The sequence below is a fragment of the Sturnira hondurensis genome, unplaced genomic scaffold, assembly GCF_014824575.4.
Source record: "Sturnira hondurensis isolate 20B ecotype Veracruz unplaced genomic scaffold, ASM1482457v3 Scaffold0021354, whole genome shotgun sequence".
In the NCBI taxonomy this organism is placed as follows: Eukaryota; Metazoa; Chordata; class Mammalia; order Chiroptera; family Phyllostomidae; genus Sturnira; species Sturnira hondurensis.
The window spans coordinates 24,755,236-24,782,297 of NW_028093985.1; the positions used below are offsets into that span (position 1 = coordinate 24,755,236).

The 27,062-nt window shown below is 39.7% G+C and overlaps 1 protein-coding gene across 12 annotated transcripts in view; it reads left to right on the forward strand.

Moving 5' to 3' along the window:
- Positions 1-27,062, forward strand: part of PAM (peptidylglycine alpha-amidating monooxygenase) — a 277,949-nt gene that overhangs the window by 37,593 nt on the left and 213,294 nt on the right. For all 12 annotated transcript variants that reach the window (XM_037032081.1, XM_037032083.1, XM_037032084.1 and 9 more), the window contains exon 2: positions 7,642-7,735. The gene's annotated coding sequence lies outside the window, so the exon portion shown is untranslated. The remainder of the gene's footprint in view (positions 1-7,641; positions 7,736-27,062) is intronic.

The following is a 27,062-nucleotide window of genomic DNA, read 5'->3' on the forward strand; positions in this document are numbered from 1 at the left end:
TATGATTTTGTAATAAAAGATTTGGTATAGATAACTGGTACATAAAAAGGGAGTTATTTGTGCCAGACCCTGTATGTATTGAAAATATATATATTTCCTCCAGATAACTTCACATTGCTTGTTTCTAGGGTTTTATTTACAACATGGTAGGAGTGTTTTGAAGGAATTATAGCTATAATGAACACATTCATTTTGGTCTGCTTCAAGTATTTTTAAAACAGTTCAGCGATTGACATTTTTACTGGAGCAGTATGCAAGCTTTGAGAGAAGTTGTGCCCATGCTAATAAGAAAGATAATAACAAATTGACTGTTGAGTAGAGTTGTATTTCTTACAGCAGAGTGGGTATTTGAGCAACTCTCCAATCCTTTTTGCCATGAATAGAAATTAGAGCCATTTATTCTGAGATTACCATTTATATTTAAACATAGTGTGATTGAGAATTTAGGAAATTCACTTTAGGAATATGAAACTTAACATTGATGTGTGTGTATGCGTGATATTATGTTGGAGGGTATGGGAGTAACAAAAATAATGCTAAACTCATAATATTGAGAAAATGTTAAAGATGTATGAAGTATTTGTTGTCGTAAATTGCTCTCCAATCCAGTAATGATAAAAGACATGTGAAAAGACTATAAGGTTACTTTCAAAACAAATACTTACCAAGCTCCAGGAAATGAATATATTTGTGTAAAAGACACTTGGCAATTGCACAAGCCTTTTTCTTTATCTGGTTTTCAAGCAATGGACTGTTGAGGTGTCTTGGGTCACATTAGGGACACTGGGTGTGCAGTTTCCTTAAGTTTTCAAAAACGTGATGTATGGTCACCCGTTTGCCACTAACTGGCTTTGTAAAGAATTGGAGTTTGGGCCGTGTACTAATGTGAAAGGTTGTTGGTAAATTTAATTCTTGTAATCTGAAATCTCTTCTAAACACAGGGGTGAACAAAGGTAGGCTTCCAGCTGGAATACAAATAAGTGATAAAATAATTAATAAGTAATAATATAAGAATAAACTCTGTCTCAGTTCCTCACAACTGTAAACATACTTTTGCCAACCCCTATATGTTAAAGGTGCTCCCTATTTAAAGGAACCCTACCAGCCATAATTTTCGATTTAAATAGTTATTTAAACATGAATTACTGTCACTGGTTGTCTTCTATTTCTGTCAGTCCGAAGCCAGCATAATGCAGCCCTGACTGTGAAGACCTGGTCCCCCTCAGATGACGGAGGGGGCAGCAGGCTATTCTCAGCAGAGGCCAGGAGTGGTTCCAGCCTACAGCAAAGCAAAGCTGTGATTTCAGCAGGTGGAAAGAACTTTTCTGGAACGAATTGGCAGAAGTATATTAGTATTATTAAATTAGCAGATTCTTCCTAATTTGTGTGATTTTTAAATAGAGCCTTCTAAGACAAATTTTTGTAGAAAACTGAAGACACTTTGATTAATTATGAAGTTTAGTGAAATTTACATTTGGTTGTTATTCCCCATGAAAAATTATGGGAATTAACTAAATATTATCAGCTGTAAAAATGTGCATCTATTGAACACGTAAAATGTAACTGAAAATTCTTCTGATATTAACTTTTTGCTTGATAGCTGTGTGCTTCAAAATCATCTTTCGTGAGATTCAGGAGTCGTTTTGAAACCCACCCTTCCCACTGGGTTGATGTCTTAGGTTATGAGGCTTTTCACAAAGTTGGATGAGTGTCAGGTGGTTCCTCCAGGCAGTGAGGAGTGAAAGATACAGGGAAGTGACTGAACGGGGAGACAGTTACCCTGGCCAGACACTTTTTAGTTTCCTCTTTCCGCCACTGTCTTTCTCTCTGCATATCTCTAGATAAAACTCGAAACTTTTTACTGAGATTTTTGAGGGAACCCAGTGAGACGAGAAGAATGCTTTGAAACAGTTGTCTGGCCCCTGACACACTGTACAGATGCTCGGAATTTGAGGACAGGAACAGTTTAAAAGTGCTTATCGGAGCAACCCTTTACTGCCTTAATTTGTGTGTACAGATTGCCATTAGTGTTGTTGCTGTCTGTTTTGTATCAGACTTGCTAGCTAATTTCCTTGTTTATTAGCTAAGTGATTTTCTTAACAGCTACCATTTTGACAAACAAAGAAATCTTAGATGCTCTGAGAAGAAAAAACAAATTTTAAAAATCGCGGTGAAGCAGATAAAAAGCATCTGTAATTGTGCTGCTGCTGTGTTGGTATGGGAGAAAATCTGGCAATTGACCTTGGCTCTTCACTGAAATCACACAAATATGCATAATTTGGCCTTTATCCATTAAGCAAATAGCAACAGTCTCTAGTTAAAGTAGGGATTCAATTTCCTTTGTTTTGGGTGTGCAAAAGGGAATCTTATTCAACCTCATTATCAAATGGTTTTGTGAATTTTTTCTTGAAATATTTTGGAATCTTTATTTTGACAAGAGCATTTTGTTTGCATTCATAATTTATTAACCAAGTGTTATTTAGTTTACCTTATACTTGAAGATTTAGAGGCCAGCAGAACTGTTTAAAGAAGAAATGTCTTTTTTTTAAATAATCAAAGAAAATCCAAATATCCGTTGGCATCCACACAGTCCTCCCCGCCACCCTGCCATGATCCGATGATAGATTTTAGACTGGGGGCCCTGGAGGGGACACTGGGCATGTATATTGAGGAACCAGTTTAAGGTGATTTTTTTTTGCTTGCAAACAAGTTTAGATTGGAAAGCTGGAAGCCTATAGCTAACAGTCTGGGAACCTCACTGAGTCGTCATGAAGTCTCTGGGTGCCCTCCATCCATCCGTGTTGGACCTGGGTTTGTGGGTTAACAGTTTAACAGGGGTGTCTAACCCGAGGCCTAAGGGTGGCATGCGGCCCAGGATGGCTATGAATGCGGCCCAACACAAAATTGTAAATTTACTTAAAATCTCTTTTTTTTTGCTCCCCAGTTTTCATGAGTGTTTGTGTATGTAATGTGTGGCCCAAGACAACTCTTCTTCCACTGTGGCCCAGAGACACCAAAAGGTTGGACACCCCTGCTCGGACTTACATATATCCCTTTGTGCCTCCACGGCCCATGAATCTGACAGGGTACCAAAATGTGTATTTATTCATCACTTGCTGTCTCAGAGTTTAGGCAGTGAGATTGGGTATTTGTGGTTCCACACAGCAGGTATGCATCTTTATTTATTTATTTATTTTTATTCTCCCTCAAGGACATCTTTACATTGCTTTTACAGAAAAAGAGAGAGAGAGAAAGAGAGAGAGAGAGAGCGAGAGACAGAGATTGACTGAGGCCGCCATCTTATACATGCCCCAACTGAGGATTGAACCTATAACCTGTGTATGTGCCCTGAGCCGGAATCCAGTTCATGACCCATGGGACAATGCTCCAACCAACTGAGCCACATTGGCCAGGGGTTCATCTTTTAAGTAAGGCAAGAAAATGTGAGTTTCCTAGAGTTTAAGTAGGAATCATCTGTGCTCTTGCAAACCTGGCTACTATTGTTACCGCTTTTTGTTTATTTAAGCATGCCACAGTCAGCCAGATGAGAATAGAGAAAATCGTTCAAGAGAAAGCATTTGTCTCTATTTAGTCCTTTTATTTGACTCTTTGTACTTTTGCCCTTTTCATTTTCTTTCCTGTGGTTGCCCATCACATTCTGTAAACTGTAAGTTTCCCTCATTGAAATGCAGCTACCTGCTCTCTGTATAACTATGAGCAAGTTATTTAACATTTCTGTGCCTTGATTTCCTTACCTGTAAAACGGCAGTAGGCTATTACCCCCTTCATAAAGTTGTTAGGAGGAATTAAATGCATTAAGACGTGTCAAACACTTAGCTCAGTACCTAGTTGTACAAAGTGCTGAGTGACCAGTTATCTTATAATTACGAATAGGACCCATTGATAGAATAGTGATTGAGAGGCATCTGCTGCATTGCCAGATGTTAAAATGTTAACAAGACCGAATTGTGGATTCCCTATGTGCAAGGGCCCTGGGGCTGATGTTTTGTTTTTTGTACATGAAAACACACTTGTAGAATGTCCTAAAGATACAAGAGCACTGTTGAGTCAGTCCCCAGAAGACTATTAAATGGTAAGAGAGACTGTCCTTAGACTCCTAGAAATCATATTGAATTTGTTACTTTTATTAGAAGAGGAGACAGCACCCATATAGTGTTGAGCGGGTTGGTACTTTTATGTATTAATTTCACTCATAGTTGACATAGTGCTTTCTTTATCCAGTGTGAATGTTCTGAATTATATGGTCCTCATTAAATCATGTTTATAAATTGATTTCTGGCATAGTGAATATACTTCTATTTGAGGCACCACACTCCTCAAACATTTAGAATATAACCTCGTTCATTTTGAGAATACTACACACAGAATGAATTTGAAGGACGTTTTATTTTCTAGTATGTATTTTCGGCAGGTGGCTAATGGCTTTTGACCTGCCATACAAGCACACAGAACTGAGTGTCAGAATAGTTTTTAAAAAACTGCATTTTCATCATGTATAATGAAGCACAATAATTCTTTTTGATATTGCCTTGCATATTTTTCCAGGTAGTTATTGGTAGAGCTGTGTCAGTTTGGTAGAAGATAAAACTGTAATGTTAAGCATTTAGGTCTTGAGATTTTTAAAATATATTCAGATAGATAAATACAGGTATTTTAACAAATATTGCATATCTGATATATTTACATGTTAAAAGCCATTTATAGTACATGGTATCAGCCTTCCACCTTTCCTATGGCATTGGGCCATTGTTATGAAAAATCGCATATTTTAATCTACTCACTTTTCTTCTAAGGAGTTTTCATTTTCTCTTGAAATTTGTACAGTATATTCCATGGCCTATTTTTATATAAACTGTAAGAATTATATATACTAAATGATAGTTCTCAGTTTTTGTGCAAAAATAGATCATGTCATAGAATCTATAAATGATAGAGATTGCTTAGGGCACCAAGGTCAGCAATTTTAGATCTTTGTCAGTGTTTATTTCAAGTGAAGAGTTGGCACAAGCAGTTATACAATGGTAGTCTTTGCAATCATGTGCCAAATAGTTTGTATATTGAATAACACTCTGAGTAAGCTTACTTGAGTTGTTGAGATAAAGATGTGTATGCGACTTGATTAATTTCCAAAGCACCTTAGGGAGTGAGTGACTTTGAAAAAAAATGCCAATTTAAAGAGTTTTATTTCCTGCACTGAACGTATTATTACTGGCATTTTGCCACTAAACTGTGTGGTGAGGGAAGGGTATTGTTTGGATACTTTGCTTTTAAGGCTTAATTTCTGAGGCTGAGTTCCAATTTTGTTTATTCCCTCAGGTAATTACTGGTTTTCAGGATGCAAAAGAAGTGTATCATTGGATTTTTTTAAAATGGTGAAACTTTTATTGTAGATGTCCTTTCTTTAAATGTAGGCACTAACACATCTTACACATCAAAGTAGTGTGTGATTCTCATTTGTGGCTAAAGAGTTAATCATCTCTCAGTAATGCTTTGAAGTTAGCTTTTTTCCTCATTTTTTCTCCCTAACCCAGCATGGGTTCATGAATAAAACTAACCACTCTGATAGATATAGTGTATTATTGCTTTTGCCTGTGGCTCTTGCTAATAAAAATTCAAATTCTGGTTAGTTTGCTGGAATCAAATCAATGTAGTGTATGGCATATTTTTTTCCTGTTATGAAGCTCTCTCACAGGAAACAGGTGGGAAAAAGTAGCATGGGGATGGGGAGAAAAGACAGGGCTACGCAGGGTTCAGCATAAAGGAGCTTTTTGTGTCTATGTTGTGATTAGTGTGTAACCTGTACAAGAGTTTTTACTTCTCACTGCCATGGAATCCTTAAAATTCCTGCCCTGGTCTGTGTGGCTCAATTGGTTGGAGTGTTGTCCTGTAACCAAAGGGTTGCAGGTTTGATTCTTCTTCAGGGCACGTGCCTGGGTTGTGGGTTCAAGTCCCCTTCTGGGTGCTGATCCCTGGTCTGGGCACATAATGAGAACAACTAATTGTTGCTTCTCTCACATTGATGTTTCTCTCTCTCCCTTCCTCTATCTCTAAAAGCAACAACAACAAAAAATGGCCTTGGGTGAGGATAAAAACGTCCTTAATATTCCTGGTCCTTAGGACTAAGTTCCTAAAAATTCCTATTCTTTAGTCAAAGTATATGAGTCTTCTGTTTTGTAGATGAACTAACAATAACAATAGCAGTGACTTAATATGATAAAAGTGTATGTGTGTGTGTGTGTGTGTGTGTTTTAAAATGCAGGTATGTATGAATTTATCAGCTGAAGAATATGTAGGTAATGGCTAAAACTAGGGAATTCAGACAGTTGCTGAAATTGTCATCTGCTTGCAAGATTATCTGATCACTAAATCTAATAGGAGTTGTCATTTTAAGGACTAGGATGTTTTCCACTAACGTCAACACAGAAAAGAATTGAGCTTAGATGCTTTTTTCAGAAGTGACATGTGAATTTAGAAACCTATGAATGTGCCAGAATTAGATTGATGGTCGTATACGAAATTCTATACTGGAACCAGACACTAAACTCACACTTGGTTCAGCTGGAAAGATTCTTGAAGTACAGTTTGGGTAATCAAATAAGGAGTTAACTGAGTGACTTTACACATACATATCACATTGGGCAGAATCATAGTTTCCAGAGTTAGAGACACCCAGATTTTAAGTATTTAAAGGCTGGTCACTTTGAGCAAGTAAATTATTCTTTCTGAGCCTCAGATTTCTTAATTGTAAAGTAGGGATAGTGATGTTACCTAATTCATATTATTACGAGAAATAATTACCAAATATAAAAAATTAAATGAAACAGTGAACAAAAACTGCCAATGCCAAAGCCTCGGAAATCTGTCACCATTTATGTATTTTTCGTGTAATGGAACACATCATTACACAGGCTCATATGTGGCCCCAGAATCCTGCTCAACACAGAACGCCAGCGTGTTCCCACTATTTTGCAGAGTTGGCAGCCAACGTGAAATACGTGTGTTCTCCCTCAGCTAACCCAGCTTTACCCATCTTCTCTCTATTGTGCTGACAATCTCCCTAGTGCAAATATCAGCTCGGTTGCTTGGAAAAATGGGAAGGGAGAGATCGATTATCAATAATCACAGTGTTCAGGCATAGTGCTGGGTGCTTTACAGAGATTTCTGTTGAGTAGGTGATTCCCAAATGTACATTTTCACGTTTATCCTCTAACTCCAGACTCCATTCACAAATTCTTTTATTAGTTAGCTCCTTCACTTAATTGTCTGATAGGTGTCTATACTTGTTGCTCACCCTTCACTATCCTTGGGCCACATTGGGCTTTTTTATGTTTCTTGAGCATTCTGAGTTCATTTCTGTCTTGGACTTCTGTTCTTGCTGATCTCTATGCCTGGAAGGCTGTGTCCTTTTGTTTTGCTTCTTGCTTCTCCTTATTCAAATGTCATTTCTTCTGAGACTGAAGTTTCTTTCTGACAACTGTATTAAGTTATTCTGTTGTCTGGACAGTTTCTTATCTCATCATCCTATGATATGTTTCTAAAGATACATGCAAAATTTTATATGTTTCTTACATATAAAACTGTTACTTATTTAATCGTTTATTGTTTTATTTCCCAACCCAGAATGCAAGCTCTGTGACTGCAGTGGCCCTGTATGGCTTGTTCAGCACTGCACTCCAAACACCTGAAACTGTGTCTGGCTCAGCTACCTTCAGAGGTATGATTATGATTTCTATACTTTACTAGGTGATAAAAGTGAGGCCCAGGAGAGTGTAGGAGCTTGCCCAGGATCACAGGGATTGGAGGCAGCAGAGCTGGGATGCAGACCAATGCTGTGCTCTGAAAACCTGTGCGACAGTGCAGTCGGAGGCCAGAGATGGTCATAGGACGGAGGGGGCTGTGTCGAGTGCTTGGAACTTCCTTTGAGTCCCTGCATTGGCAGTTATTGTTTCTTCAGCATTGTCAGACAAGAGCTGGTCCTGGTCACTTTATGCTCTAGTATACTTGGCTTATCTCTCTTCCCTTTCCTTTTGACTCGGTGCCCATGACACACATGGTTAATGATTCACAAAAATGCATTCAGTCCCTTACTGCTTGGGAAAAACAAACACTGGATTTTTAAAGAAGCTCCCAAAGGTCTAGAGTGCATGGTTTTGAACCCAGATGGAATTTTCCACCTGGCTTAGGTTCTCCTTTTTTGTATCCATGCTGTTTTCTGAGCATTTGTTACCTGACAGTGGCATTCATCATAGCCATATCTTTCTTTTTTTGTGAGTTTGGGTTAATGACACAGATAATGCTTTGCTCGTACTTGCCCCTCATTGACTACAATAGTTCCACCCCCATGCCTTTTTGTACCGTCCCCAGCTCCCAGTGCTAAACGCGGTGCTGCAGCTGGGCTATCTGTATTGTTGTTAGCCCTAAAAAATGTAGAACAAAGCAAACAGTCTGGTCATGTACATTATTAAAATGTGTAACTATGTTTTAACTTTTGGGAGAAAACGAAAAGAAGAAAACCAGGGCAGTTGATTAAAATGGGATAATCCACTGCATAATAAGTCATACCCGGCATATCACAGAGGGAGAAGTTATTGATGCTTTTTACGCTAGGACATTGGGTGTGCTTTGCTGCATTTGACCTTTTAAAAGCTATCGACATCATTTGGGAACTGCCTGTAAACCCGCCATAACCAGTTAAACAGAAGGAATCTTAGCATTGTGGCACTGACTTGATTAATTTAAATCCAGACACACACAGCCCTGCCTGGAGGCCCTTTGTGAGACCCTCGCATAAAAGGATTTCACTCAGAAGCGTTACAACCCACATCCTGCTGTCAGCCCCTTTCAGCCCTGCGGGTCCTCTCAGGCTGCAGGCAGCATCTTCAGCCCCTCTCACGCCCCTCTTCCTTTTATTTCACGAATACAGTGTCTGTGCTGAGACTCAGACAAATGCTCTATATTTCCCTCCAAGTTCTTTCTTTGTATCCTAGGGAAAAGGTATTTTAAAGTTCCACTAATTGAGGGGCTAAAATGGGAACTTATCTAAAACTGGCTTCTTTAGAAAAGTATATTAGGACTTAATCCAGCGCATCCTCAGGGAATTGTAATCAAAATTAGAATCATGAAATGTTGAAATAAGTTTTTGGTATTAGTGTAAGCCATCATCTATAATACCTTTGACTTTTAGAATAAAAACATTGAAGACTATAATCCATGTTCAGTTTTGGGGAAACATTAAAATTAATTGACTTGTGAGTGAGTTCAGAGTGGTATAGGGGTCTAGTCCTGGATTTTTAAATGGAAGCAAAATTAGGATTCTTTAAGGATAAAACTTTGAATAATTACAGTCTATTACTGTCTGAACTGAGTGAAGTACCCATGCATTGGACACTGCTGGGCTTAGCCGCAAAAGAAGGCGAATACTTGTGTGGGGACAATTTAGAAAATTGCTCCAGAATGCTTCGGAACACATGGAAATGTCACACTGGAAAAGACCAACACCCTCATTTTAAGCAGCAAAACACCTACGGTCCTCCCCCCACTTGATTATTCGAGCTCTTAAAGGACCCTACTTGACAACTTCTGCTTCTTCATTCCCCAATTACAGCCCTCTTGCAGAACATAAATGCGGCCTTTAGAGAAGGTGGTGTCATCCCATTCTCTGCGGTTTCGTTCATTATCATTAATTTTAATAACTACCATTTTAAGGGCTTGTGATGTGCCAGTACTTTGTGCATTATCTTTGTTTTCATAACTACAATGGCAGGCATAGTTCTCCTTTTGAGAATTAGGAACTGATGTTTAGAAAATACAGGGGTTTGCCAACAGTGCTAGTTGCTCTGAATTGGTAAATGGAGCAGAGGAAGCTGCTTCTGTAGGATGTTATTAGCTAATAGAGGGAAGAGAAATGGGTAACAAGAGATGTTTCCACCAGGCCTTGTAAGTGGACTTGAGAATGTTATGGTGGGTGAGTATGCCATGGGTCATCGGTGAGAAAGAAAACTTAAGGCCACCGTGGTCTTAATTCCTCAGATACAGTGGGTACACTGTAAGGGACTGTGACAGCACCTCCCTTCTGGCTGCCATTAGAAGCAGTAGGCGTCTGGGTGAGGAATGTATGGGGGGACCAGGGGACCTGGAAGCCCTGTGACACAAGAGAAATGACAGCATTATTTTGAGCCTCTGTTTATTCCCATTTCAAAAAGGAGAAATTCCGATTTCTTCTTTATCCTGCCACCTTTGGCTGTTTCAAAGATTACGTGATGTAATTTAATCTTAAATACTTTGGAAAATGAAAATAACTAGAGCATACAACTTTTGCTCATTTACTCAATAAGTACTTATCAAGGGAATGGCAAAGGTAAGGAATGGTGCTATATGGAGCACAAGAAGCAAATGAAAACTTTGTCTCTGCTTCTCAGAAGATTGAGGAGAGTAGGAAAATAAGATACATGATAACTCAGCAATAGAATGTTTTGCATGCAGTCTGTAAGGCAGAGAACCCTGGGATTTCTGAGGAGGAACCCGTCTGTGAATGAAGGTAGGCATGTGTGGGGTTACAGGAGGAAGAAGCTATAAGAGCAAAGGCCTGGAGGAGAGAAAGTACCGAGACCTTCTAGTGTATCGGGTTGTCCAACTGCTGTAGCTCAAAATGCCCAGAGGTCAGTCTGACAAAGAGGGGCTTATGCTGAAGCTGTGAGATCTGCACTTGATTCAGTGACCCACAGGGGAAGCCGTTTAGGATTGTGGGGTTTTGTGGTAAGGCAATGGTCGTGAAGCCTCGTCAAGGACAAAGACACACGGAACAACTCAAGGGGCGAGACAACGGAGTCAAGGGGACCAGAGCATTCTGGGATGCCTAACAGTCGTCCAGGCTGGGGGGAAACTGGGGCTGCCACAAGGAGAAGGGTTAGGCAAGTCTGGCCACCGACAGGATTTAAGGGTGATGGAGAGTTAGAACTTTTTTGCCATTGGAAGTTCTGTGGTACCTTTTCGTTAGATCAGTATGCATTTGTTTTAATTAACCAATTTTAAACCCAAATGCTAATCAAAAAATTCTGTATACCAGGCCCTGGCTGGCGTAGCTCAGTGGATTGAGCGCGGGCCTGCGAACCAGACGATCGCGGTTCGATTCCCAGTCAGGGCACATGCCTGGGTTGCAGGCCAGTTCCTTGCAGGATAACTACCAGCAGGGGACACACAAAAGGCAACCATACATTGATGTTTCTCTCCCTTTCTCCTTCCCCTCTAAAGATAAATACATAAATAAAATCTTAAAAAAAAATTCTGTATACCACTGATGTTGTTTCTTATAAGCCAGTCCTTATCATATATCATATATTTAACTGGAATTAGGAAAAGCATATAGGGGAGCTAAGGATGTTGCTCATCTGGGCTAGGAGGAAGTTTGAGATAAATTATGAGGCAGAGCTAGTTTAAGGTGAAGGTGTTTGCCTTATCTTCAGAAGAGTAATGTGGGCGAGGAGGCAGGCTGGCCTCTGCAGCTGCCTGGTCGAAGCTTGGCTTCAGATGGCCTGGCCAAGTTCCCCTCAGAAGTAGCACTTTAATCCCCATCGCTTCTGAATTGGCCTTACCACTATGATTTCCCTGTAGTTTAGGAAATTGGTTAAGCTCACTGCCTTGTTGCCCCCCAGGCTTCAATTTAAGGATTGAGGTGGCTGCGGGGGAGTTGATGAGGTTTATAGTACTTTGCCAATCGAGGGGTTGGTTACTTCTTTGGCAAATGTGCTGTATCCCCCCCGCCTCCCCCCGCCTTCTGGTCTTTGTTTCCTTTCAGTTTGATAAATTATAAAATTGTTTGGATGTTCATGAAGTCCTCGGAACCCACTGAGAAATAAGTAGATTTTCTAAAGTTTTGGACAGATAAAAGGAGGTATACAGTTATCCAGGAAAAAAGTCAGGACTTGGTGGAGCTAGTGCTGGTACTGGGTAGATTTTGTGCCACTCACCACTCTGTGCTGTGAGTGGCCTGATGTGGGTGCATACCTCACAGGGCCTCTCTGTGCTACATGTGGGGAAGGAGGTGGTGATTTTTGTACAAAGCTATCAATGTAAGAAAAAGTTTATGATCTCTGAGAAGGTGGTGAGGCTGCATGGACCAGAAAATTTCTTGGAGTGTCCGGAGGAATCAGAACACTGACCTGAGCGTGACACATGAAGCTGTGTTCGCAGATTCAGAGAAGGAAAACTCAATGAAGCCTGGAGTTAGGAAGTGGGGGGTCGGGAAATTTCCCCCCTTTGTTTCCTAAAGCAAATGTCTTTGACCGGACCATTTGTCTTTGGCCCCCCTGGGGCCATTTGTCTCACTGATCCTTGATTGTCGGTGCCTGTGGGTTGTCTTTCACATTCCCTTCAGTCTTTGGAGTGGCCAGAGACCTTTTGGTTAGGTCTTATTTTTGGATAGGCTCTTTTTAAAATGGTATCTTTAAAAGAAAATCTAACAAGCTAGTTTTACTGTTGGACTATTTCTTTATGACCATCACACCTCTGGAAAAGTCGATAAACCTGAGCTCTTTTGTGTGTGTGTTGTATAGATAACCTTTATTTCTTTACCCTTCTTAATTCTGTTTGGAGAGGTGGGTCATCTCCCTGGTAAGTTGTTTGAAACAACCTTGAAATAGTCGGCTAGTATGTTAGGATCTTGTCCCCTGAACCTGTCATTGGTCTTCCCTAAGAGCAGGTACACCAGGATTGCAAGTTCAGAACACATTTAGATGAATTTCTGTTTTTCAAATTAAATAGTAACTCATATCTATGGTTAAAAAGACTTGTAAAATTTTAAAAGTGTACAACATAAAAATTGGAAGATTCTCCCAATCTGTAACTGAAACTCCCAGAAGTAAACACCCCTAGCAATTGGGTCTGTGTCTTCTTGACATTTTTAATAAATATTTAAGTAAACAAATACATTTACTTTAAAATTTAACTTATGTACGATGCCTATGTATACATGTGTATATAGATGCTGTTTTCACTTATACCATGGCAAATTTTGGATGTATAACATCCAAATTTTGGATGTTATATCATGGTAACATTTGCATTTTTGGCTTCTCCAACTCAGGGTTTCGGGAAGATCAGGTGAAAGGTCGGAGGTGACGTGACTGTTGTCGTAAAGCTTCCTCACTTTACCTGAGTTGGGGGGAACCCGATTACTGTGGCTTTTGGGAGGGAAGACTATCCATTCTTTCAGAATTCTCCCTCTCTTCTGCAGTAGTGAAAAGTCCAAATTGTCCACTAGGTTTAAATTCTGTAAACTGTATAGAATTGTAATTGTATACAGTTCAGTTTTTTGAATTATATAGTATGGCTGTTTTATTCTATTTTACTATCTTTGTAAGCAGTATTATTGCGGTTCATTTGTGTGCTTTTTTCCTCACAAGGGAAACATTAAAAGCAGGCTTAGCTTCATCTAAATAGAAGTAGAGATAATAATAGTTTCCTTGAAATAGCTTAGATCTAAGTACACAGTACTGAATGACAACCTTCATTTTTTATTGTTACGGCTATCTTAAAGAGGATCTGCCAAGTTCTTTGCTTATCTTTACAATTACAGTATTTGCAGTAGAAAAATTAGACCATGGTATTGTTTAAAAACGTGTCAATCCAATATTCATGGAGAAGAAAACAGTCGTTTTCATAGTACAGATGATAAGCTATATACGTATTAAAGCATTGCATCTGATCAAATAAGCATGATATATCATTATGGACTCAGTTTGATGTTGAAACATTGTTATTTTAAGCAATTACTTTAAACGTGATGTTTTTAAGAGGGGTTATAGTCAGTCCTGTGAATGTGGATGACAGATGCAGGGCAGGACAGACACTTCAAAGGGAAGAGCGAAATTATCTGTAGCTTTGGGGGCTGTTAGAAGGTAAGTAATTCTGCCTGTGATGGAAGAGACTTAATCAAGAAGACTGTGTAACCGTAAGATGGCAGATTTCTTCTGATTTTATCTGCGTGTCATAATTAGGCATTTCACTGGAGGTGGTTTCTGGATAAGCAATGTGTTGGCGAGGCTTTGCTGGAGCTTGGAAATAAATGGAAGGGGCAGCTGCTGCCTCCTGGAGAAGTAAATAGAGAGAATCAGTTTTCATTGTTATCAGTACGCTGACCTCTGGAGGCACATATGTGCGCTTTCTTTTTAGAGGGAATCAAGTATTCACCCTCAAGGAAAATGGTGTTTTTGATGCAATAATATTAATGTTTGTTCAATAAGAAAACCATTTATGAATACTTACACTCTTGCTACCTGTGAGCTTTATTTATTGACCTGTGACTTTGTCAGACCTTCAGCTGTGAGAGGACTGTTGCTAATGGAATCATGTAATGACATTTGTCATTAAAAAGTCACATCGCAGTGAATAGATTCAGAATTCATTGAGTCCCCTTTGCTCTGTGTCACACTCACCGTGTCTGTGACAACCTTCATTTCCTACTTAGCAAATCCAAGCCTGGTAGCTCCAGCCCCAGGAAGTTGTTAAAGCAATTAAAGGCTTCTGTCTCCCAGCACATTGCTTGGTTACCATAGTATCCTCTGCCTCCAAGTCTCTCCTGATGATGTCAGTATGCATACAGGGGTTGTTCAGAGCATCTACGTGGGGATGATTCACTCTGCAATAAAGCCCCTCTCTGGCTTGCTGGGTTTCCAGTGTGATTTCAGACGTCCCTAGAAAAGGAAGGTAAGTGCCTTCTTTTGCATGTCAGAGAATTACTAAATGCCTCTATTATCCTGTTTCAGGTGTATGAATGGTTCTGTGCTTTCCAAGATACACTACGGACTGAAATGGTAATGTATTGGAGTATTTTGAGCCAATTACCTAGAAGAGGCACAGTTTGTAGTCAGGTCTGTGTGTGCCTGCGCACCTGGGGCAGCCTTGCAGATGACCGTGAATGCACCGTGCGGTGCCTGCTACTCTCCCTGGTTAGCAGCAACTGCTAACACAGCAGAGCCTTTCATTTCAAACTATTGGAATGATATAAATTTCGTAAAGTACTTTGATAGCTGTTACAGTACAAATGGGGCTATATATTTCAAGTGTGCAAATTACATATATTTTGTTGATATTTTATGTTTTACCCAGCTTAAACAACATTAACATTTGAAAGGTCTAATTAGGTTGATACTGGAAGATATTATGAGAAAGAAGGGCCGAGTTAGGTTGTGAATTTTTATTTTAAGGAAATTAAAACTTATACTGTAGGACAGAGATTTAGTCATGGGGCAATATATTAAGCTTAAAGTATAATGATAATCATTATTGCATATTTATTTCATACTTTTAATATTTCTCACTATGTTATAGTAAAAATAATGCTCCTGTTTTGCAATAAATGAAATTAGCGCTTCAGAAAAGTTGTCCACAGAACGTAGTTAGGTTTCATAAGGATAAGCCAGTGGTGTTTAGCTTGATGAAGAGAATGTGTAAATCACTTACAACAATCAAAGGAACGAGTGTTTCCCCTGAAAAGTTAGCTTTGTGTTTCAGTATTGTTACTCAGCGTGCCTCAGGAAGAAACAATGAATGAGACACACAAGACGGGCTTCTTCCTACCAGCCTACTTCTGACTCTCTGAGTTCTGCTCATAGGACAGTGCTACTCAGACACTGTTTCTTCTTCTTAATTCCTGAGGGGCTCTTTTGGTATATTCTAAGGAGACTGTCATGATGTGTTTTTAAGGAGGTGGCAGGTAAAGGCAGCTTCTAATTGATTAATGGATGGTTAGCTTTGCAAGAGAAAGAAGACTGAGAATGGAGCGGATGCGGCGGGGAGCGCCCCCATTCCTTTCTGTAGCTGAACCTTTATTCCGTGTAGGAGGTCGGCAGATGGCTCTTTTGAGATGTTGGTGAATGGTGTAGACTGTCCATTTCCAGAGAGACGCTGACTAATTGGCATTTTGTTTCATGTGTTTGCGGAGTCTTCTGGAATGTGCCGTGCTGTCCAACTCTGCTTCGCTTTTGTGTAAGATTGTGTTAGTGGGCTGCCGACACTCTTCCCTCACCTTGCTACAGTCAGTGGGGAATGCAGTTGTGAAAGAGCATAAAAGGGAGGTTAAAAATTTAAATTTAGTTACTTATATGTGAGGGTATCTGTCTTATCTTAAGTATCATAAATGCTTCTTGTGTAAATTTCTCTCTACCCTGAAAACATGCTAAAATCCTTTGACTTTGAGTTTATTTCATATAATCATAGTTAATCCTGTTCTTGTGTTTGAAAACTTGCTAGGTAACTGCTATTAAAAATTCCTGAAAAGTAGAAATAACTTATGATACTACCTATTTTAGGTTATGGCAGGTTAAATAGTAAAAAAAAATTGAATCTCTGTAAACTGTTTCCACACTTTCCAAAACCCCTTCAGTGAAACACTTTCATAAAGCTTCTGTTGAAAAGAAGACTATATTACATTTCAGAATATATAATATCGGGGCTTTCTCTTTGTTGTATTAATGTTTGGGGTGATATAATTTAGTCTATTGAGTAGCTAACTCTGCAATAAAAGAAAATACTTAGGAAGCTTTGAACCCTTAAGATAACCATGAAAATATTCTCCTGCTGACTTAACTGATGCAAGTAGCAGTTTATGTAGAATGTTCTATGAAGATTACAGTTTCCTTCATGCTTCAGTCAGAAAGTGTTTCCAAGCAGTTTTAGGCAGGGTGATTTTAAAAATTGGTTTAGCAGAGTTTTCATTTTGTTTTTATGTCAGGATAAGAATGTCTTAAATTTTACAGATATTTAAGCTTATTCCTGTTGTTAGATGGGAATGCCTGGTCTGCAAACTTGGTGTAGCATGAGGTGAGGAAATATGACAGAAAAGGTATCACTTTGGCTTACAGCGCCCGTCAGATTAGAGGAAGCAGTGTGGGGAACGTGGACCTGGAAGGAGACACTTTGTCCAGCGATAGGAGAGACTCGAGCTCCAAGGACCTGGTTATGTGCTTTGCCCAGTTTCTGTGTTCATTTCATGGCAGAGCCCAGGCTAGAGCCTGCACCCTCACACTCACCAGCGGGTTTAGTTTGCAAGGCAGCACACTCCCTAGTTGAGTAATTTTTTCCTCGGCAAGTTTTCTCCTGCAAAAGAAGTGGTTAGAACAATATAATAGCTAGGAAAGTGTATTGGTTTTCTTTTTTTGCTATAACAAATTACTTGCAAACTTGGTGGTTGAAGGGATACAAGTTTATTATGTTACAGCTCTGTTGGTTAGAAGCCTGACACAGGTCTCAATGGGCTATAAAACCGAGGTATCAGCAGGACTGCAGTCCTCTCTGGAGGCCCTAGGGGAGAATCCATTTCCTTGTCTTTTCCCACTTTTGTGGGCCACCTGCATTCCTTGGCTCCTGGCCACACTCCTTAATCTTTACAGCGAGGAAGTGCAGGCGGAGTCCTTACACAGCCATCTCCCTGACTGCACAGCTGGGGAAGGTTCTCCACGTTTAAAGGAGTTGGGGGAGTCGACTGGGCCCTTCTGGATAGCCCAGAACAATGTTCCCATTTTAAGGTCTTTAATGACATCTACAAAGTTCTTTGTGTCATGTAAAGTAACATATTCACAGGTTCTGGGCGTTAGGACACAGACATCTTTGGGGACCATTATTCTGCCCACCACAGAAAGATTACAAAATGCGTGGCTGATTCCATCAATCCTAAATTTGCAAATGGTATATTTTTACTGACAACTATCACTTAAACTGGGGATTGCCAATAGAGACCATGAAACTTTGACTCAATTGGGTAGATGCAACCTTCCCCATGGATATTAAGATACTTCAAGATAGTTAATGAGGTAAAATCAAATTAGAAAGAAATGTTTCAGCAACTCAAACATTCAGAACTCCGGTACAGATGCGAGCCTTATAAAGTGACACTGTTCTCAGCTTAATATTTTTAGTGAGACGCTCACATCAGGTGAAGTTAATTAAACAAAACTGACTTGGGATTGTGAAAATTCCATTAGTTAACTCCTCTGTGAATGAGCCTGGGCTTCTTTAGAAACTGAAGGGTAATGGCTGGGCCACTAGAGACCCAAGCGCAAGATCCAGGAACCCCGAGTTTTGAATAACACTGCCGTTCATTGCTCTGGCGTTAAGCATATGACTCACAAGACCCAGCAGATGAATGTGGCAGGTATGCCCTACACAATTTCCTAGGGAAGGCACACTATATTAGCATTATAAATAATGCTAGACTTGCGGCCAACAGCTGCAAAAATAGTTTCTTTTATTGTTCACATCCTGTGTTTATCATAAATTTGAGCCACTTCCTGGCACAGGGGTCCAGCCATGGTAAGCATGAGATAATTTATATCTAGTAGTAGTTCTTAAACCTTCTTCGCTAAACACCAGTGGCGAGAGATGCAGAAGAGAAACTGATTTAGCATATTACCTTTGCACAGAAAGCCCACAATTACATCTCGCTGTGGCTCTCTCAAGGAAAGGAAATGGAAGGGAAACCAGCTGTTTTTCTGCTTGTATTTCTTTTTATTTTTAGAATCATTTTACGGAGGACAACTGAACAGAACTGTAGGACCTTTACTTAGAAGACAAGGGCTTGTGGAAGGCCTCTTTCTTTGCAAGAAGTAATTATTTTCACATTGATTTTTTTGGGTACTAAAGAAGCGCAACACCCTTAGGATTCTTTATGAAAGCAAAATCTAATTTTATGCTGTGATGGGGTTTGTTTTTCAGTTCGGAATATCATCATTAAAACAAAAGATGTTTTTTGGCAAGTTAAAAATTAAGCAGTTAGTTACACAATTTGACAAATGACAAAATAGCTGTGCATCTATAGAAACTATCTCTATAAATAAAAATGCATTTAGTTGAGAAATCGTTTCTTCCTTTATACGTACATTAAACTCACATTAGCATTTAGTTTCTTGTATCTATCAATAGTAGATATTATTTTAAGTGCTAATATAAATTAATAGAACCCAAACACCTTTTAATGTTTTTAAAAATGTATACAGAATTTTCAGTTTAATACTGAATTTCCCCAGCCACGGTAAATTAGAGTGAATAAAGGTCAACTCTCTGTCTCAAAAAAAGAAAAGAAAAGAGAGAAAGAGAAAGAAAAGAAGAGAAACTTCACCAAGCAGCTGCCTTTTCTGTAATAGAAGAAACTCTTTAATCTTTAAATCATTTTGAACTGGCTCAGTTGCTTTCCTGATCTTTAATTTTGTTAAAAAGTATCTTAAAAGTTTATCTTTGAGAGAATTAGAGATAAAGGAACTAATGGAGAGGAGAGTTTTGAAGCCCTTAATGGTAGTTGGTCTGTGGTATTTCATAAGATGGAAAGAGACTTCAAAAACTTCAAAGACTGTTACGATTTCTAATCGACTGTTTTGGACATTAGCTCAGAGATTTTAGGTCTAGAGGGTTTTCCCATAATGGAAGTAAAGGTCATCAGTGAGTCCAGGAAGGATCTGGGGCACAATCCCGTCTTTCTGTACCAAAGGCTCTGCGGTTCTGAGAACCACCAAAAAGCTCTACCCATTTTCCTCATGGACCTTGCATTCAGTCAGTTTCCTTTAACTTATTGTTGCTTTAATTGGCATCAATAGTTGCAAAAAGAGCAGTTATTAAGATTATTTATGAATAAAGTTTTCTTATTTTAATTTGTGGAATCCCCCCATTTCTCCCAGTTTCTGATAGTAAAGTGAGATTTTTTAAGTGGACCATTTCCCCCCACGAGTTCATTTAAAAGAGCCTGTGTTGGTTTGAGGATCAACAGAAATAAAGGGTACCAGTTCTGTAAGCAAAATCTGTGGCCTGGAGCAGTTGGGTAGAAGAAAGCTCAAGCAGCCATACCTTGAGGACATGAAGGCATGGGGACAGATGCTGGTCTACTGAGGGGTGCTTGCTATGACTACTGCTTTGGAGGCCTATCCAGGAGATGGGAAGGGGTAGACAGAGCTGTGCCCCGTGCCTCTCCTGGATGACTTTGCAGAACATGAAAGCCCACCCTGGGAGCTGGAGGTTGGTTCTTGGCTTTCAGCCATAGCCATGCTGGAAAATAGATGCTTTTTCTCCATGACAGGGTACAGGAGAGCGGAGGCAATTAGAGACCATCAGGCAGCCTTCAATATTCATAAGCAAGTGAATGAGCTCACCAACCAAAAGATTTTTATACATTTAAACCTCCCAATAACAAATACCACTAAATTAAGCTAAAAAATTTCCCAGGCGTCCTAGGAGAGAAAGTGTTAGAGAAATGTGACTCACCAATTGGAGCATTAGAGTATGACGGGAGTCATGTGGCATTGTTTTCCTTGCTGCCAGAGGTCAATCTTGTCCTCTTCAATCAAAATGCAATCTCAGTAATTACTATTGAATGCCCTCGTGTACCTGACATGCACTAAGCACAATGCAGAATTAATCAAAGGACAATGTAACCTCAGCTTCCAAAGAGTCTCAGAAGCTAGGAGCAGAAGTATGCACGGAAAATACTTCCTTATTGTTGGATTACTATTATTTTTTAATATTTATGGTAATTTTAGCCAAGTGGCAGATTCTAGTTGGGATTTTATAAATCAGTTTATTTGCATTCAACTGAAAAGTAATTTTATCCTAAAATTCTAAATGAACTGATATTTCTTCTTCTTCTTCTTCTTGATTAGGTTATTAATCATGTTTTTCTTTGTTTTTTTAAAATTATTTATTTAATTGTTGTTCAAGTACAGTTTTCTGTCTTTTACTTCCATCCCAGCCACCCTCCCTAGTGCTCCCCACCTCCCTCCCATTTCCACCTCCCTTAGTTTTTGTCCATGTGTCCTTTATACTTGTTCCTGTAAACCCTTCCCCTTTTCCCCTGAAATTCCCTTCCCTCTCCCCTCTGGTCACTATCAGCTGGTTCTCTATTTCAGTGTCTTTGGTTATATTTTGCTTGATTGTTTGTTTTGTTGTTTATGTTCCTGCTAAAGGTGAAATCATATGGTATTTGTCTTTCACTGCCTGGCGTCTTTCACTCAGCATAATACTTTCCAGTTCCATCCATGCTGTTGCAAAGGGTAGGAGCTCCTTCTTTCTTTCTGCTGCATAGAATTCCATTGTGTACATGTGCCACAGTTTTTGGATCCATTCATTTACTGATGGGCACCTAGGTTGCTTCCAAGTCTTGGCTATTGTAAATTGTGCTGCTATAAACATTGGGGTGCATAGATTCTTTTGGATTGGTGTTTCAGGGTTCTTAGGATATAATCCTGGCAGTGGAATTGCTGGGTCAAAAGGCAGATTCATTTTTAGCTTTTTTAGAAAATTCCATACTGTTTTCCATAGTGGTTGTACCAGTCTGCAATCCCACCAACAGTGAACTAGGGTCCCCTTTACTCCACAACCTCTCCAACACTTGTTGTTTCTTGCTTGGTTTATGATAGCCATTCTGACTGGTGTAAAGTGGTGTCTCACTGTGGTTTTAATTTTCATGTCTCTGATAGCTAGCGATATTGAACATCTCTTCATGTGTCTCTGGATCCTCTGTATGTCCAACAATACATTAAAATGACAGGTTTTCTTGATGGCAGGCCTACTGTTACCCTGTTAAGCTTTTTATCTCCTCACTTCTTAATCCCATTGGCCTGCTTTTAAAATTCATATTTCTCCCTCTCGTGTGTTGTCATAAGTGCCTTTTCCTTTCTTTCTCATACACACAAAACTGCAGCACATGCAAGCAATTGCACAGAGTTAGAGTTACTTTACGATGAATGATTCCTAGCCTGGTCCTCTTTACTCTTGTTTCCATCTTCCTTTAGGCTCCCTGTAACATTTATTTGAAGCATCCAGCTCCTGTTTATGGAACGCCTACTGAGCGTAAAAGCATCATGCTACGCACTAAGGCCTCTGCCCCTCGTTTTCTTCCACCATAGACCCTCAGTTATACAGTTATCAGTATTTCCTTCTCCTGGGTAGAAGGGAGGTCAAATTAAAGGAGGGAGTGTTGGGAAAGGGCAGAGGGGAAAGGGCACGGTTGGTTATAGAGAGAAGAAACCGAACTTAACAGTGTGCGAACCAGGAAAAGAGGAACTGAAACTGCACTGAGATTGTGCTGGGAAAGTGGAGTCTTGTTAACTGAACAGGACAAGGTGAAGAAACAGTGCCAGCTGAATTATTGTATTTTATGTGTTTTATCAGGCATTTTATAGTGAGCAAAGTAGGTTGCCATGTTTAAACATTGAAACTTCTGCACTAAATTAACCAGTTTATAGTTTTCATCTAGTTAATACCCAGGTTTTAAAAAACCCCAAACCTTACATTTCTTTGACATCTTTGCAACTATTTCTCCATCCTGCACATTCTCTGGTCACCATTTCTCATCCTTGGCTGTTAAACTTTTAAAGTGAAATCCCTACACTCTGTTTAAAAACAGCTTGTGTTTTATGAATGAAAATTAAGGAGGAAGACATTCTTATGCCAAGAATCAACATATATTAGACTTGATAACTATCCAGAGTTACCTCCTGACATGTTAGCTCTATGACGATTTTTAAATTAGGTTTAACCATTGCTGCAAGCTTGATTGTGCAGAAACAATAGCTCAAAATTTGTCCAGAGTTAGTAGAATGTTGACAATTTGAAGAATAATTGATTTTTCTGGTCAGTGTATTTTTCACTGTAACATCTCCTGTATTGATTTGGTTGTCAGTCTATGGTTTGTAAGGGTTATAGCAGACATTTCGCTGGTTCTCTGAGTGAAGACTTTCTTTACCTTTGCCGTCATGTCACATGAATGCAGGAGTTAGTGGTGTTTAGCAAAAAACCCCCACTAACTTGGGATTTGGCAAAAAGAAGAAGATCATTCTTGATAAAAACATTCACTAAGTTATCCAGAAATTTATACTTAAGCTTCCTGACAGCCAGTAATGATCAGATTGCAGTTCCTTCTCAGAAGTGTTTACCCTGAGTTGAGGGTTTTTTTCCTATTGATCTGAATCATGAATTAACTCTCATGTTAATCCAGTCATTTACCACAGAGGTCAGTCTGCCGGCCTGTGCAAAATCACTGGATTGCTGTGAGACACACATTTTTAATTCTTCGCCACAAAAACAATATTGGGCTTAGAGAATGAAGGCGTTCCCTGCTTACTTTACAGTGGGAGCGATGAGAGAGAACTCAAGGAATATGATGCCACACTGATACAAACGCACCTATTTCTTTGTCCCCCTTTACAGCAAAACGGCTCACGTGGTCCATGCATTTGCCTGGGGTACAATTCCTCCTGGTCTCTTTTGAACCCATTACTTTCAGAACCCACCTGCCCATCAAAACTGTTCCTGTTAGGATCATCAGTGGCTGGTGGGTCATTGCCATGGTCAATTCTCAGTCCTCCTCAGAGTTGACTTGGAGTATCATTTGAAACAGATGATCATTTTCTACCCCTACAAGTACCACCCTCTTGTGCTTTTACTTCAGCTTAACCTGCTCTTCCTCCCCATCTTATTTGCGAGGTCTTCGTCATCTTCCCGACTCTAAAGGTTGGAAGATCTGAGGACCCAGTTCTTATTCCTGGTTTCTCCTCTGTTGAGACTCACTCTCTTTGTGATCTCACGTAGTCTCTCGGCTCTACGTTCCATCTATACACTGACAGTTTCCAAGTTCTTATTACTAATCTGACCTCTGTCTTGAAATCTAGGCAACTTGAGATGTATTTGATAGGCATTCTAGACATAGTATGTCCGAAACTCCTGGTCACCCCCCTGTGCCAAACCTCCTCTTTCTACAATCTTTCCCCTATCAGTTATCCCAGAAATAATCCATGAAAACTCTTTCATATGTGTCTTTCCAGGCTCATGTGGGAATGTGTTTATTTTTCACAACCACTCATGATACCAGTTTCCATATATTATTTTCTTTTCTTTCATATGCTATATTCTTCCAAAGAGTGTTTAAGGGTATACATATACATATTCTAAAGCCCTCCTAGACTTCTTAGTCTCCATAACCCTCCAGAGTCTTATCTCATTCAGAGTGAAATTCAGGTCCTAAAACAGCTGGTGCCCATCTATCCCTTGGACTTTATATCTGCAATGTTCCTATGCTAAGCCAAACGCATTTCCCAACTTGGGTCTTATTATGTGCTCTTCCCCAGCCTGGACTCCCTTCCCCCAGGTATCTGCAGGGTGGGCACCTTCACATCCTCCAGGTCTTTGCTTCTTTGTGAAACCTGTACTGTGTACCCTATTTAGTCGTGAGCTTACCCCACCCAACGGTGCCCCAACAATCCAACCCTCTTTCTTGCTTTCTTTTCTTCTTCTGAATACTTATCACCATATAACATAGTATACATTTTTTTCTGGAAGACTAGCTTGGTTTAGTATTAGAAAAAAATTAGTGCAAGTTGTTACATTAACAGATTAAAGGAGAAATGTTTGTGATTATTATTTCAAACGATGGAGAAAAACCATTTGATTAAATTCCATGTCCATTTATGATAAAAATTCACAGCCAAGTAAGAATAGAAGGAAACTGTTTTAACCTTATAGTAGATAGTTACAAAATAAAACACAACCAACCAAACAAAAACCAAAGCTTTGACAAATAGCACATTTAATGAAATTTAATTTTCTTTCATATATGTGTAATTTTCTTTCACACATATATAATTGATTGAATTTATTTTGTCTTCCCTACCAGAACATAAGTTTCATGAGGTCAGGAACCTTTGTTTTATTCACTGCTACATCACCAGCTGAGAACAATATTAGTACATATGAGGTGATAAGTAACTATTCGTTGAATGAATGATGAAATTAGTTTATTAGTACCACAAGTGTTCCCTTGATTGAAGAGAATGGCTACAGGTGTTTCAGGAGATAAGGGGATTGCCGCTTCCTAAACTGAAATTAACCAGGAGGAGATAAGACTGGGTGGTCAGGGTGGGGTGTTGTTGGTGAGGGCCTGAAATCCTAAGCTAAGGGATGTATATTCAATTCAGGGGAAGATAAGGGGCCATTGAAATTCTTTAAGCAGAAGCACAGCAGATCGAGGTTTACTTTAATCGAGTAGCTGAGAGAATAGATAGGTGGAGAGACAGTTGATTATCTCCGCATAAAAGAATAATTGCTCAGATCCTGGAGAGACAGAGATAAGAAGAGCAGTTGAATGGATAATAATGTATTCATGCAGTTGAAATCTAAGGACTTGCTAGCCATGAACGTGGAAGAAGCATGGAAATCATCCTCAGTTAGAACCTGTAGGGTTTGGTAGTTGATTGCGTGTGGTATGGAGGGACAGGTAATTAAACATGCGTTTGCGAATCCTCAGTGACAGAGTTGATAGGGAGATGAAAAGAAATAAAGAAACCTGAAGGAGACAAGTATTAAGGGAAGTTGATGATTTCAGTCTTGGGGAGTCTTTAGCTTGAAGAGAGATGTCCCCTGAATTCTGTAATGTTTCATGTGCATTTAAAGTCCCTTCAATAATGAGTGCACATTTGACCCAACTTGGGGGTTTGCTGCCTCTGAATTCACGCTATGGAGGTATCTGGGGAAGGTAATAGAAGGGAGACACTGCTTTTATTTGCCAGTGGAAGTCTAGTGAACTCGACTTCAGATTTGCATACTGCAGAAACATTAATTACCCCCAAAGAAGACCAGGCCTAGCAATAACGTGGCCCATTGCTGAAAGAGATATGTCTAGTGTAGGGAACGTCCTTGTTGCTAAGATTGGCATGGTTGGAGCAGTCAATGGCCTCAGACTGAATTATTTTAGGTATGTTTACAAAGAAACACAGAGAATGCTATAAAAGTTATTTCGATTGTGAAAGTATACTTTCTACTTCATGCAGTCTTTAAACACTAAAGTGTGCACGTGGTTGCCCATTCAAAAGCTCTCTGTGCTGACATCAAGGAGCCTTAAGCGAAGGTCGTTTAAATGCTTGGCCAGTGTTTGTGGACATCAGGGGTAATCTAATCAGTTTCTTCCAGTGATTTAAGGATGGACTCTAGTTATTGACATTACCATTGACTTCATGTCTTATTTGTTCTTATTAGTGCCAGTTCTTCATTTAAAGTTATGACTGGTCTTTATAGGTAGCTAGTTATGGGATTTTTCACCTAAAACATCAGTTGTAGACAAAACTCATGAGACTTATACCAGACTAAATTTTAACCACTGTACAGGAAATAAAGAGTTTTATGGTATTGATACCAGCCAGCTGTTCCCTGAACTGTCTGATTGGATTCACTCATCAGATATTTATTGTGAATCAACTTTGTGTCAAGTGCTATTTATCTACAAACAAAAATTCATGTCTTCATGGAGTTTACATTTTAGTGGGAGAAGACTGACATTAAATAAACAAATTAAATAGATTGACTATTAGAGAGGATGGTTAGCACTGAGTACAAAAATAGAAGCAGGAAGTAAAAGTTGGGAGGGGTGGGGGTTTGTGTTTGCAGCTTTAGTGTGGTGGTCAGATGAATCACTGAGGGTTACAGTTGGATGAAGACCTAAAGGAGGTGACAGATGAAAGAGCAGCCACACTGGGGGCCTTGGGGAGAGTGTTTCAGCCGCAGGGAACAGCCAGGGAACGGGCCTCGGGCGGGGCAGGTGTGTGTCAGATGTGTCTGAGGAACAACCAGGAGGTCAGTGTGGGGTGAATGAGGGTGAGGGTAGCCAGAGACAGGGTCAGCAGGTGACGGGAAGCAGGTTGCACAGGATCAGGGGTGTCCAACCTTTTGGCGTCTCTGAGCCACACTGGAAGAAGAGTTGTCTTGGGCCACACATTAAACACATTGTGACACATACTCACAAAAAATCCCATAATGTTTTAAGAAAATTTATGATGTTGTGTTGGGCCGCATTTACAGCCATTCTGGACTGCATGCACCTGTGGGCCTCGGGTTGGACTTCCCTGGTAGGTCCTGGGGAAAGCAGAAACTGCTGGAAGGTTTGAGCACAGGAGTAATGTGGTCTGATTTGCCTTTCACAAGGCTCGCCTTGTCTGCTTTTTTGAAAGTATACTTTAAGGGGCCATGGATGGAAGTGGGGAGATGAGTTGGGAGGAACTGATAATCTTGGCGGG